Consider the following 16,054-nt stretch of genomic DNA (forward strand, 5'->3'; position numbering starts at 1 on the left):
CCTGAAAAAAGTCCTCCATCTCTATGGAGATGCATAGTCATGGCTAGAAGTGCAAATAACTAAAATGTCCTTTTGTGCAGTATAACACAGTTATAATGACATTCATCATTAAAAAAAAACAAAATGTTAAATTTTCCTGATAAATTATATATAAATAAATACATTTTAAATTATATTTCTATGATAAACTGTGTATTTTTGGCGATATGTTCAAGAAAACATACTTTTGTGGCGTTCAGGGGGTTGAATTAATGATTGAACATTTTTGGGACTAGTTCTCAGTGAGAGGGGGATTGATTGAGAAGTTTGAAACCACTCACACACTCTCATGTTTGTGTGTTAAAGAGGATCTTACAGGCGGGAGGCGGATTACTTTAGCTTAGCATAAAGATTGGAAGCAGGAGGAAACAATACAATTGCCTAAAAAACCGCACTAATTAACATATTGACCCTGTATAGAAACAATATAACCACTTTACCACTTTCCTGTATTCTAAGCTAAGCTAATCATATGAAATATTTTCAGAAATAAAGTTAATCAGCATATTTACCAATACTATAGCAAATAGATGTTTGTGACACATTAATGGAGAATAGGGATATATTTACAGAAAGACAGACAAGATAAATAGAATGTAGCAAACGGTATGTGCAGAGTGTAACACACTGAAAGACATAAACCCAGGCAGTTAGTTTGAAGATATCGCTGGATATTTTGTACTGACAGTGCAGGTGTTGATGTTCAGTCTTGTCCTACTGCCAGCCCTGACAGAGCAGCTTTCACCTCAGCTCATCAGCCATATAAATGTCTGCTCTGCTTGCCAGGCCCAAGACTCCTATTTTTTTCCTTCCATGCAGCGTCTTTGTCAGTAATTTTAGTCTCTGTGACAGGGGTTCTGTTTTGTGATCATAAGGGCATCTGTGGTTTATAATTTAGAATGTGTGTACATGTGTGTGTGTTCAGATGATGGATGATGAGAGCGGAGAAGAGCTACTTCTGCAGCATTATGTATTAAAGAGGTTCTTGGCTGCAGAGCAATATCCACTTACTGGCACTGACTGCTTTACACTCAGATCTCTCTCTCTCTCTCTCTCTCTCTCTCTCTCTCTCTCTCTCTCTCTCTCTCTCTCTCACTCTCTCTCTCTCTCTCTCTCTCTCTCTCTCTCTCTCTCTCTCTCGCACACACACACACACACACACACACACACACACACTTTTTCTGTCATGTCTTCTCATAGGAACAGTGACAACTGTCACTGATACCCAATGGAATAAGCTATAAACACAATATTGATATTGTATCACCTTATACACCTAATAAAGACTTAAACAATACTGACTTGTGTCTGTGCAAATGTTGTCAAGAGAGAGCTGTACAATAACATCAATATGAATATTTGCACAATGTTAAAATTGATTTATATCAATTAAACATTTACATCATATCTTATGTGTGTAGTTAACATCAATATCAGTGGACGCTATGGAGAAACCGAATGATTCATTCGATCACCATCTCTCCAAATGTATTTCAATGAATCATGCTACACTGCATGTGTGTGTCACATTTAATTTATTACCTCAGTAAACATTGTCATAATGAGTTCATGGTCTTAATCACAAACTTCAAGTCTTCTTCAATACAGTATGATGTTAATTTTGTTAATGATAAGGAATGGCATCTTATTATTGACAGGTCGATACCACAGTGCAATGTGTGTCTTCGTCTTCGAACTTTGACCCTTTCACAGTGTGTTTTCAGTTCATTATAGTTAAATGGAACATTTTGGATGCTTAAAAATGTTGGTCAGTGTTCTGTTGGACTAAAAGGCTTTCTAGGGGGTTGACTGATCATTTTGAATAATGATTGGCCATGGTAACCAAGCTTGCACTAGCATACGCAGGCGCTGGTTGTTTCAGCCTACGCTGTGGAGTTTTTGACGACCAGATGGACAATGGAGGAGGGACCTGTCTTGGTAGTTGGTATGCACGAAGATTCACATATGCACACTGGTAGGGCAATACACACACTTCTCAACTAATCTACAAGTGGTGGAAAGGCAGCAAGAAACACAGGAATGTGCCACTAAAAGCCCTCAGTGGTGCTTTGACATTGAGGTTAATGCTAACAGTTACATTAAGCAAGGACTGTATAAACCAGAACTTTCTCATAAACCACCAATTCTGAAAGTTTGAAGAGTTCCATAGTTGTTTGTAGCAAACTTCATGGGAAATTATCGACTCTATCAATTAACAGAATAAGAAAAAAAAGCACAGGTTTACACAATTTTACACTTTTAAAAAAAATGCTTTTTTCTTTTCTTCCAGCACAAATGTAATCCATCTTAATCAGATTTTGAAACAATCCACTCTACGAATGTTGATGACAGTAGGTTCAACATACTCCAATTCTCACCTCACCAAGGGACACACGGTTTGCTTTTGTTTTATTACTTATTTCTCAACAATTTTCATGTTTTATTATCCTCATCCTGAGGCAGCCCTGGGGCTAAACAGCTAATGACTGTTCATGCAGTGCTGGAGACACAAGGCTTACACACTGGGTAACAACAACACGGACGAGGATGTGTTTGTAGCTTATCCGATCTACCAGGCCTGAGGCAAGCATTCAATCAAATTCCCATTACTGGTGTTTTCTATCAGTGCAACATCCATAATTCCAGGTGAGATATCTACCTGTGATGAGTATGAATCCCAGTGCTGTTTGAAGCCCAGTGCTGTTTGAAACCCAGTGTGAGCAACTGAAGTGGCAGGCATGAGGAGTCATAGGTGGATTTTTTTTTAAAGGGTTTTTTTTCACCCCAAAATAAGTTCACACAGATTCAAACTTGCATTGCGTTCTGCTGTTTGTATACTATTCACAGGCTATTAAAGAACATTATAGTATACCATGAGTTCCACAACCTCTGCCTACCAAACTCCACCCCCACCCCAATGGAGCCTATTCTGTCAATGACTTTCTAATGTGTCAGTGAAAGGACAGTCTAGACAGTCTGCTATCAGAGCTCGTCAGCTGCTAACTGGTCCCACTGGGTAGAGCAAGAAACCACAAAGACTTCACACACACACACACACACACACACACACACACACACACACACTCACACACACACACACGCGCAAAGGATAACTGCAGGCTGACATACCCATTGCTTGTTAAAGGAACTATCACATGACAGATGCAGAGCAGCACACACCACATCACACATCATTCATTTGGAGATATGGAAGCCAACAACTGAACCGATTAGAGTGCATAAAGACCAATCAAGACATTCAATGACAGGTCCAAAGCAGCATGGAGAGCAGTGTCTCCAGAATAGAGGAGAGTGTCCTCTGGGCTCTGGCTTTAACTCAAGACAGCAGCCTGGAAATGGAGGATTTCTGTGGAAATGGAACAGCAGCACTGTGGTGTGGTAACCCTTTCCATACTCTCAAAAACTATTAAAAACAATTAGCATTTTGCAAAATGGTTATGTTAGGGTTATTATGTAAGAACAAGATGGCTTACCCCCGCTAGTTTTAGATGGATGAAGTTGTCATTATCTCGCCCAATCTGTATAAGAAGCAAAAAATCATCCGTGGGCAGAGTACTTTGGTCTTAAAATGAGGTGTGGTCAGGTGCATTTTTCAAGCAACTGCACCATTGACTAAACAAATATCTGGTCTGAAACCAGTAGTGCAGAATGTTCCTGCTATTGAAAAGGTCACATTATTAAGATAGTAAGATGTTCTTATGGACTCATTAATGAGAAAAATATGAATTACATTATCTAAAATGTGAACATAACAGACAGCAGAGCAGAGCCGCTGAGCTGCGTAGTCAAGCTTGTCCCAGTGCACATTTACACACAAGGAACAGCAATATAAATTCATTGATTATTTCAGAAACTAAAAGTTTAGTTTAGTTTCTTCAGTCAAGTTTATAACTATTTTATTGTTGTTGCTTAAATGTGCCATGATATTTGCTGCAGTGACAGTACTCTGGACATGGAAACATTTACACTTACTGAAAGATGCCCCCAAATCATTAAATACACTCATGCATCAATACAATATCAAATATATAAAGCAACATATGGAGACTGGTAGCGGGGGAGTTAAATTACCATGTGGGTAAAGGTCACTAAATTGGAGAGTTTTCAGATTCAGATTTCAGACTCACAGTCCTGTACAGGGCCGTGACCTTAAAAGGAGAGTGCTGACTGTATGCTGACTGTTACACACCCACAAGGTCAGAATAGGCCTCAATTTATAGCAAAAGACTTGTGATGAAAAGTAACAGAAAATATACCACACTTTCATAAAGGCCACTTTCACATGTTGAATCTGGATAAACTCTCTGAAGAGAGGTATGTAATTGCATCGAGCCAAGTAGTCATGGGCTCTTTCCCATGGTCAATATCTAAAGTATACCCCTTTGGGTTTCCTAAGGAATTTAATATGGCTGGATTATTTTTTATTGGCTTTGATAGGAGGTATACTCAGGATATTTCTTTTGGTCCAGGTGAAGAATGATCCTGGCCACAGGATAAATAGATTTTTCTTCATTTTTTTAAATGTGAAACGAGATCCTTTTTTTGGTGCTACATTTGCCTATCTTCTTTCCCTGCCTGTGGATATTGAGTTATCTATGTAAGTTGTAACACCTCAGTATAGCACATTTGAGAAAAAGACAAAAACATAATTTTTCCTCAGTAGTGGCTGTCACCTTGGCCATTCTGTTCACCTTTATCTTTTACTTTTACAAAACTTTTACAATTCTTGGAATTCAAATCAACTTCTTGCTGTTAAATGGTGTCTATCTGACAATTTTTTGCAGCACCACCTTCAGCAGTCATGACTGGATACAGTAAGTGCTACCAAGGCCAACTTTTCAAAATGTATTTATTTGAAAATACTGATAAAGATGATTTAAAGTTTTCATTTTCAGGGCTCTATGAAGTCACTGAGGACATGTCTGAGTAAAAGAAGACAAACACTTTTTCTAATCTGTTTGTCTTAATTTGATGTGGTCAAGTGGGGTAAAAAGAGAAGTCACAAGGTTAAATGGCATCATATCAAGTGGAGCTGCAATGTTGGAGAGTTACAGCAGACAGTGGTAGGAATGAAGGGATGGTTTCCGCTCAGGTGATCTTTGGGTGCACTTTCTTTTACCCCAATGATATGACGCCATTTAACCATTTAACCCTGCGACTTCTCCTTTTTGTAGCCTCCTTTGACACAGTCATCCTAGTCTGAAGGTTGTCTTGTGTTTCTTTTTGTGACATTCAGATGGTTCGCTCTCTTGTTTGAATGTATGACTGCCAACTATCCCTGCACAGAATGACACAAAGGAAGAGATGCATGTTTTCTGAAACCCTGATTCTAAAAAAGGTTTTGGACATTGTCCAGAACGTAAATAAAACTGAATATCATCATTTGAAGCAAAATCTCTGTGACATATATTCAGTTGAAAACTGTTTAAATGTTTAAACTGTTTTTTGTATTAGAAAAATACACTTAATTCTGAATATGATGCATTCTGTTTCTATATTACAAATGTACACAGTATCACAACTTTTTTGGAATCGGTGTTGTATAATCTGAAACACATTACACACATACAAAAACCCTCATTTTATCAACTAGGATTTAACTCTATCTGACCGTGTTTTACTGCATTTAACCTTCAGCATGACCGACGGTATGAATGCACTCTTTTTCTCTTTTTTTCATTTTGAGGCCACTATATTCTGTCAGAGTGCACAGAGTACATTTGTATGCAGCTGGATGTCTCTGTCAAGTTTAATGGGCATGCACAATATAAGCAGATTACCAGGCCCAGTCCCTTCGGATGACATGGAGATCAGCAGAGGAGAGAGAATTTATGTCCATGGCTTTCAGGAGACTACATTTATCCCAGCTAAAAAGCAAATGTTGTTTATTTCCCTTTTATTCACTCAATAAACATCAAACTACCTTGTACAATATGGTAAATGAGATGCCAACCTGTGACAATAATAACACCTGCTGTATGCAATTTACAGCTCGATGTTATTGGTCCATATTAGTTTAGTTGAGAAATGACAAAGTTTAAAGTGCAGCAGAGTGCACTCATTCTTAATTTGGGGGGTATTTTCAACTATATTGGATCGACAATGAATGAACAATAGCTCTATTTGTCAGCAGCCTGGCCAATTCTAGGATGCCAAAAAATCTGGCAGAACTGAAAGTAAAGCCACTCGTCTGCATGCCAGAATGTCTCATTTCCCCATCAAAAGTAAAGACAACACAGAGCCAAAACAACAAACAACATGCTGCTGTCAGAATACTTAATGACTCTTTTCTGTCATTTACACACAAGCCTCTTGACAGCCTGAGGACAAGGGGCTCGGACAAAGGGAGTGGACTTTTATCTCCTCTGGGAGAGTTTTAACAAGAAAAAGGACTCACTGAATATTTTATTCACTTAATTCAACAACAGACACACCATTCTGCACTGGAGGCAGTCTTGCAAGACCAGATCAGGGAGTGGAGGAGACAGAGAGCAGACAGCTGGATGGCAGTATAGGAGAATCACAGATATGGTGGTCATTTTTATAGTTCATATCATGCTTAGAACGGTTGTTAGATAGAAATGTAAATAGTGTTTCAGCCGGTTGGCATAGAAGTTCAGACACTGAAATGTTTCAGTAATTATAGAATGTGTGAAGCAATGTTATATGACATTTAAAAAAATGGAAACCTGCAAAAACTGAATTTTTTTTTGGCATGTTGTGGACAGCAGAAACAAGTTGTGAACACATCATTGGCATACCCTAACCTTTTCCTAACTTGCTATTGTGAATATGTTTGTGAACAGTTTTTTGTTTACATATCAATCAGTTACGAGGCATTAGCATACATTTGGAGTCATGTTTCTGTCCGCCTGATCCAATATTCACTCTGCTTTTGGTCTCTACCACTCCTGAAGTAAATAGCTGGCTCTTTAGCTTGTAAGTATTACACTATGCTCACCAGCCAGTCTCTAACTGTGTCCATCTGCTGTATTGTACTGAGCAAGAGTACAGAGCTGAAACTCATTATAAAGCTCCGTAAAACCAGAAAAAACCTGCAAAATTGGGGCTAACCCTCCCTACGGCTTGCTAGTTCTTCTCTAGGACTCTAGATAGAGAAGATTCTCTCTGTATAACCCTAACGTCATCCAACTAATTATATATGTTTATTCCATTAAGTGAATGTGAAGCTTAGATGTATTCTTATGACATGTAGACAATGTAAGCCTCATTCCTACAAAAGACTTAGGAGCTAGTAAAATATAAATATAAAAACATAGTTCAGAGTGGCAATGGTGCGTACTGTCAGTACAAGGCTTTAGGGCTTCAAATTGTCTTTATCTCTCAGATAATGAATTGTCAGGTAAAGCCAAAGGGCTTTGTTGGTCTCTGAACATGATTGCCTTCCAAGAGCCACTGGATTTATGCCACTTTCCAAGAGAATTGAACCACATAAAATGGAAGTTTAAAAAAAAACAAAAAAACATGTTCTCTGACAAGCTAGAATTTAGAAACAAGAAATTATATTTTTATATATTTTGACACATGGCAAGAAAACCCTTTGAAATGACCTAGTTTTCTGCATTAATTTGTCATAAAATGTGATTTGATCTGCATCTAAGTCCCATGTATACAATGTACTTAACCTAATTCCACTCAAACAATTATAATAGTTTATGTCTTTATTGAACACAACCGTTCATAGCGCTGTTGGAAAAAGTAAGTGAACCCTTGCTTTAATAACTGGTTGAATCTCCTTTGGCAGCAATAATCTTTACCAAGTGCTTCTGGTAGCTGCTGATCAGACCTGCAACGCTTTCATTCTTTCTGACCGAACTGCTTGAGCTCAGCCATATTCTTAGGATGTCTGGAGTGAATGTCTCTGGCATTCTATAGTAGATTCACTTTGATGTTTAAGGTAATTGTCCTGCTGCATCACCCAACTTCTACTGAGCTTCAGCTGGACAATCACCGTGGCGTTATCCTGTAGGATACCTTGGTTAAATTGGGAAATTATTCAACAAAACATTTCCCCAGTAGTGTTGTGTAGTGTCAAGATGATCTTTGGCAAACTTCAGGCATGCAATGATGTTTTTTTGGCAGCAGTGGCTCCCTCTGTGGTGTCCTGCCAATATCTCCTTCAAGTTTTTAGCTGTTCTTTTTTTCTTTTCTTTACCTGGCTCAAACTGGCTGGGTGCCCACTTCTAGGGAGAGTAGCCTCGCAAGGCATGGTTTACATGAGCAGATGCTACTTGTGAATAGCAGACTCAAAAAGTTTACCTTTTGTGTTTTTTAAAGCTAAAAGTAGCTTTAAAAAAGTAACTTCAGACTCCAATTAGCTCTTGATGGAGTTATTAGCCTGTGCATTCACTTACTTTTTCCACCAGCACTATGGATGTTTAATGGTTGTGTTCAATAAAGACATAAAATATTATAATTGTTTGTGTGGTATTAGGTCGAGCACATTGGCCCTCATTTATCAAACAAGTGTGTGACAGAAAGTGAGCATAAAGTGGGTGTATGATCATTTCCAAGCAAGGCATTTATCAATTTGGACTTGAGTGGAGGGTACGATCAGATCTCACGCCTGCTCTCTGCTCGTGTACGCAAACTTGAGTCAGCGTGAAGTCCACACGTCTGAGTCAGAGAATTGATCTTAGGCTATTGTATCGATGCCTGGAGCTGATAAAACTCCATCATGTTTTTGTTTTAATGGTGATAAGCCAAAGCATGTTTAGGCTACATCATTTATCGTGAAAACCTTATTAAAAATAAATACACCCTGCAACCGTGAAATTCTTTAACCAGAATACTAGCCAAGGATATTAAATGTTGTTGTCTGCTGCTATTTACATCTATTTTACACATCCATTGTAGAGGCACCCGTTCCTAATGTTATCAGACAATTGATTGGACATTATCAGTGGTTATCAGCCCATAAGAATGGGTGAGTAGAGACCTGGTCCAGGGCGGAGCAGGCCCCTACTTGCCCATACTTAGGGACTGATTAATGGGGTGATAACTTTCAAATTGGGTGGTTGACATCCAGTAATTTTCAACTGACATTTTACTGTTTTCTTTGAATGGATAATGCGGCCTTCCATTAGTTGGTTGGTCTCCATCCCCCCCAAAAAGATGTGAGACTTTTTCACACAATACTCCCTATATTGTCTGTTACAAAGAACAACAGGAGGGAGGAAGGTGAGGTTGAGGTTCCTACTAAACATTGCAGTAATTGCAGCACTTTAGAGCTGCACTGAGATGGAGTAATAAAGAGCATTGTGACTAATTTGTGGTAAGTACACACACATATACACAGATGTTATTGCTCTCTGGGAGAATGAGTCAGACTGGCCAGGAGAGAAAGAAGAGGAGGTAAAGTAATAAATGACAAGCTAAGGGATGGAGGGATTGCAAATGACTGGGCTGGAGGAAGCAGAAGGGGAAGAGGAGATGGTGGTGGTGAAGGGGTAGAAGTTAAAAAATCAGAGGAAGATATGAGCAAGAAAGTTATTTAATAGATGAGGGCTGTGTGTCCTATCAGGTTTGATTCTTGCTGTTTGTGTGTGGCTTCAAAGTCAGCAAGTTGAAAGGAAGTGAGCGGGGGAGGAAGATGAGGGAGAAATAAAGGGAGGTGGAAGGGAAAGGTGGAAAGGTTAGAGTTGTAATTAACCTTCAGAGTCAGCGTTGCTCCAGAATAAACAGCCCAATTTTCTGTAACACTACAGCTTTGTTTAACCTTGTCTACAGCGTTGTCTGCACTGTGTTCCTATCCTATAAAATACTGGACTGTGCAATATGTGAAAGGATGTTTTTCCTTGTTTTTTTGGAGGTCGACATGTTAATTGTTTATTTATCATTAAACAGCTCCACAGCCTCATTTGCATAATGCATTTTGTAGTGCTTTTAAATTTTGAATAATGCACATTTGCTCTATGTACATTGGCCATAAGAAGTAACAGGCACCCAGACACACACCCAGACACACACACACACACACACACACACACACACACATGTTCATTTTGTTTTAACCATTTTGTTTTTCACCAGCCAAAATTAGTAATCCCAGTTAATATCACAGATATATATATACAATATATGGACAAAAGTATTTGGCCACACCTGTTAATTACTGAATTCAGGTGTTTCAAATCAGACCCCTGCCAGAGGTGTACAAAGTCAAGCATCTAACCATGCAGTCTCCATTTGAAAACATTTGTGATGCAAAATGGGTTGTTCAAAAGAGACTTTAAGAGTGGTACTGTGATAGGATGCTACCTCTGCAATAAGACGGTTTGGGAAATTTCACTCCTGCTGGATATTCCACGGTCATCTGTAAGTGATATTATTAGAAAGTGGAAGCGTTTACGAAGCAGAAGACCCAAAAAAATCCCAGAGCGGGGTCATAGACTGCTAAGGCTCAGGCATAAAAGTCATCAACACTCTGCTGATTCCATAGCTGAAGAGTCCCAAACTTCCACAAAAACTGTGCGGCGGGGAGCTTCATCAAAGGGGTTTCCATGGGCGAGCAGTTGCATGCAAGCCTACATCAGCAAGTCCAATGCCAAGCACCGGATGGAGTGGTGTAAAGTGCATCATCACGGGACTGTGGAGCACTGGAAACGTGTTCTGTGGAGTGACGAATCAAGCTTCTCTGTTTGGCATTCAGATGGTCGAGTCTGGGTTTGGTGGATGCCGGGAGAATGTTACCTGCCTGACTGCATTATGCCAACTGTGAAGTTTGGTGGAGGAGGCATAATGCTATGGGGCTGTTTTTCAGGGTGTGGGTTAGGCCCCTTATCTCCAGTGAAGGGCTATGTTAATGCTTTGGCATAAAAACACATTTTGGACGATGATTTGCTTCCAACTTTGTGGCAACAGTTTTGGGAAGGTCCTTTTCTGTTCAGACATGACTGTGCCCCAACACACAATGCATAAAGACATGGTTTGATGGTTTGATGAGTTCGGTGTGTAAGAACTTGACTGGCCCACATAGAGCCCTGACCTAAACCCCATCAAGCACCTTTGTGATGAACTGGAACGGAGATTGTGATCCAGGCCTTCTTGTCCAACATCAGTGCCTGACCTCATAAATGTTCTACAGAATGAATGGGCACAAATACCCACAGAAACAATCTGAAATCTTGTGGAAAGCCTTCTCAGAAGAGTGGAAGCTGTTATAGCTGCAGAAGGGGGACCAACTCCATATTAAAGTTTATGTATTTGAATACAATGTCATTGCAGTCCCTGTTGGTATAATGGTCAGGCGTCCAAATACTTTTGTCTATATAGTGTGTGTGTTTGTATATATATATATATAGACTGTATAAATAATGGACGTAGTGACCGTGATGTCACCCATTGGTTTGTGGACTGCCCATTGGAAGCATTGAGTTCAGCGTTACACTCGTCGCCATCTTGAGTCACCATCTTGAGTCGCCATCTTGTTTCTGATAAGCGGAGCAGACCATATCTGGACTGTGGAGAGGGATCTGACGACACTGACTACACGCCTCTCTACACCTCAACCTGACTGAGGGAAGTTGCTGCTAATTCATGTTAGCATTAACTGGAGCATTAACTGGGATGTTCATTTTGGCTAGCAAAAGACAAAAACAAAGTGTACGTTACTTACCTCAGAAAAATGAACAGCGACTCCTTAGAGTGTCTATTAGTCCAACCAAACGATGAACAAGACATTAAGTGAAAATACAGTGAAAGGGTCAAAGTTATGAGACCAAACTAGTAAACGTCCTTTTTTATATATATATGTATAACTTTATTGACACGTTGCCGTGGATACGCATTGTTCTGCTTCTCTCCTGATGACGGCTCGCCTTGTTAGTGACCTGGTAAACACGCCCCAAATCATACGATTCTTTATCTTCTATTTTCTTCTAAATGGGGCCATTATTTACACAATTAACATCATATTGTCTTGAAGAAGATTTTTTTTTTACTAGCGATTTAGACCATAGTGTTTTTGTCTAAAAAAGAATTCTGAGGCAATAAATCAAGTTTTCTCATTTTGTAATGAAAATGAATGGACAGAAAAGCTTTTGCAGCCGCTGTCAGCACTGTTGGAATTTTCGGTAGAATGCAGCTTAAGGCACTTCCTGGTTTGCCTCACTGCTCAGACCCGGAGGTTACCGCCTTCTGGCTTTAGAAATACAAGATGGAGACCGTTAAATGGCCAAACTCCATAGTCCTTGGGTGGCGCTTGATGAAAAATCAGTGGATCACCAAAGTTATTACAATTCCTGAGGGGAACATGTGTGAATGTGTGTACCAAATGTTATGGTAATCAATCCAACAGTGGTTGAGACATGACACTCAAAACATCAAAAACATAAAAATTTGGTGCCAATGCTTCACTGGTGGCAGTTTTTACTGTTGTAACACCCCAAACTCGACCCAACCCAAATTTGCGTCTAAATGCAAATTTCCTTTGACTTGTATGAAATTTCACGAAATTAAAAAATTCTGTCTGAACACACCATCTATTGTCAGTAGAAGCCCTGGCAGTGTTACTATGATTTACACCTACTGTTGTCTGGTGCATTTGGAGCCAGAGTCTGCACAGTGGTAATAGGCTGGTGGAGTACTGATACTGAGGTCCCACCCATACACCCACCTGATCAGTCACAGCTGTTAATCATGATCTTGGACCCACATTTTATAGCATCAAATAACAAATTAAATCCAAACTTCTCAGAAAAATAAACACTACAACGTACATCAGTGTGGTAAAAACTACCTAAGTAGATAAAAACTATTCACCAACTAGCAAGTATAAATCCTACTGCAAAAAATGTATCCAACAATCATTCTGCTTTTGATCCAAAACACTAAGCCATCGCCACTAAGGAAAACTGCTGTTGAGAATGACAACAGGCTTTTAGCGCTTACAGCAGAGAGCAGTTGGAAGCCATGTTTCCCACATGCTGACATTAAAACGAGCAAAAGATTGTAAAAAAAAATCACTTTAAACAGAAGGACATAAATCTCATATATGACTTCTTCCATTACAGCTACTCTGCTGCTCAGTTCACTGTAATCATCAGGCTATATTTTAAATGTCTGCTCCGAGCTTTGGACGCTCCATCAGGATCCATTATCGTGCTGCCCACACACACACACATGCGCAATCACACACAACTCCAAGTAGCCTCTGAACACCTTTAAACATTGTTTTGTTCTCACAGGCATCACTGTAGTGATGTTTTTTTTATTTATCTGTTTATTTCTCGCAGTAACAAATGGGCTGAATGGGGCAGTCAGCGCCATCTGTTACTGTTGAGGCTGATAGCTGCTCTAATGGGCTGGGACTAAGGTCCACTCTGCTGACACACACACACACACACACACACACACACACACAAACATTCCTGCTGTAACTAAACAATAGCAGGTTAGGTTCATGTTGCCTACTGTATAATCAAGCATACACACATGTACACACACGGATCAGCATTTCATGTTCATGAATCACACATATATACAATTGAAGATGTTGCTACAGTTGCATAACTGCTGATGAGCTGAAGACAGCTGAGTGTTTCACTACATGTAACCATTTACCCAACCCTGTGTGGGACTGTCTCATCCATTTTAAGGCAGAAGCTCACAAAAAGTGCCTGTGTGGTGTGGGGAATTTAACCGTACATGCATTTGCCAAACAGACCAGTAAGTCTTTATCATTTATTCTTTGGTCAAAAAGGTGTGAATCTCTCCTTTGTGTCATTTCAAGTGTGGAATGGGCTTGCTAAGGTAAGACAAATTAAACAATTTGGGATGATGTTCTTTAATCCTTTGTGACATATATTCAATTGAAAACTGTATAAGGACATATTATTATGTTCACCAGATATGTAAATATACAATGTGATGCATTCTGTGTTCCAACTCTGTCAGAATTAGGGTTGTAGTTATTTTTTATGCCTGCCAAAGTGCTATCGGGTCGAAGAAGAAATCATGCAGGTTCTCTAGAACCTCCTTCAGCTCAGACTCCACCGGGGCTTGCAGTCCACCAGACAGATCGAGCTTTGCTGTCATCTTTGATTAGCAGCTGGAGCTCGGGTGTGGCCACTATATAAAATGTCCATTTCTGGGGGCTTGCCCTCAATCCATATTGTCATGTAGTTCTTACTTTATTGACAATGCTTTCACATGTTTAACATCTCATTAGATTAAAGATGAACAGATTTTCCTTTTATAAAGTTTTTTTCCCTGTGTGTAATAATGCATTTAATCACTAAGTGATATTGTTATTGTTCTCTATTAGGCAACACAGCTCCTCAAAGCTCATGCAAAGGAGTTAAATGAAAAGCCAGGATCCAGATTGTTAATCTACTCACAGAAGACTGAAGGATGAAGAGGAGGGAGCGTGAAACTGTGTAGGATGCTGTAAACAGAAAGAGTAGGGAATCTCAGAAGTGTAATTTTATTCTTTCTTGGGAAAACTTAAAACATATCTTGTTTAAATGTCTGCAATAATATAATGGCAACCAATCAAAAATGAGCTCTCACTTTTTGTTTGCAGTTATCTAAAACCTATACTCCACTTTCATCGTCTGATATGTTTCCCTTATTGCCCTCTCATGCTTAGCTGCGTACATGATAAATGATAGTGATGACTTTCTCTGGGTTGGAGTATCCCCAAATTGATTTTCTCAGACAGAAATGCATTTCCATACTGGGCAGAGCTACAGCAGGAAAGCTGACTGGTGGGACATAGAACAGAGAAGCAAAAGCAGAGGTGGAGCAGTGATTCAGTGGTACACAAACCCAAATTCAGTACAGTACCTGGTTGCTTTTGCTTCGTTTCCTTTGTTTTACAATAGAGATAGAAAGATCATTTTTGAGAAAATTAGGATAATGACCAACATTTATCCCCCTTACTGACCTGCCATCCCCCCTCTCCATCATCTAGTAGCAGAGAGAGTGCAGGGGGCAGAGCGGTTGTTTACATGAATATGTAAATATATATTTAATATGGTGTATGTATTGATACATTCATGACGCTGTCCATGGTGCTGAAGTAGATAGATTTGTATTTGTGACTTTCTGGGGGATTCTGCCCTTCTGTCAGTGTCCTCTTTGATCTATAACAGGGCCATGATTCTATTCACACGAGTAACCATTGCAGGTACCATGACATAGGAAAGAAGAGACAGAAAAAAAGCTGACATATTGACGTCGGAACAGTGGAAATGTTCATTCATTACTCAAAAAAGTCAAGGAAAGACCTATATTCAGAATTGCACTCAATTTGTAACCTGTATTTTTAATTGTAAAGCAAATTTCTGCTTTTATTCAGAGTTACTCACACATTTTGTGTATTCTTGAGGTCAAAAATGTTGAATATGATTATTTCCTCAAAAAACATTTGCAAAGCTGATTTTTGTTTTAGAGGTCAGCGGAGACACAACAACGAACAGGACATGACTCCTTTGAGTGGTTGTTAAATGAATGCTAATGCATTTATCCTTTGCCACAGTGTGGGAGGATGTGTATCTGACTCCCTGGCTGTACTTAAATATTAGTAGAAAATGATAGAAAATAATCTGAACTGACAAATCCTCAGTGTTGGCTATTAGTGGTGTCAGCAGTAGCTAATGTTGAAGCTGATTCAGGTGTTGCTACGTTTGACATTCATTCATTTTAAAACTATTATTATAATACTATCATAAGAGCAGTCAAAGGGGAAAGCAAATGACTACATTCTCTTTATGTTTTTATGTTTTAGACAAAGTCCCATCTTTTTTTGAACTAGGTTTGTCAGATTAGGAAACAGTTAGCACTTTTAATTTAGTGTAACCCATGAGGGTTTTTTTTTTAAACCCAGGAGATCAGTGGTTGTGTCCTGTGTGAAACCAAAAGTTAAAGTTGCTATATAGAGACAACCTGCATAACTGTGTCCAGTAGTTAAGTGCAGAAGTGGCTATGTTTAGGCCCAATCACTCTACATGTAACTAGCCTTAAGTGACAC

Source organism: Centropristis striata, chromosome 2, assembly GCF_030273125.1.
Source record: "Centropristis striata isolate RG_2023a ecotype Rhode Island chromosome 2, C.striata_1.0, whole genome shotgun sequence".
Lineage (NCBI taxonomy): Eukaryota > Metazoa > Chordata > Actinopteri > Perciformes > Serranidae > Centropristis > Centropristis striata.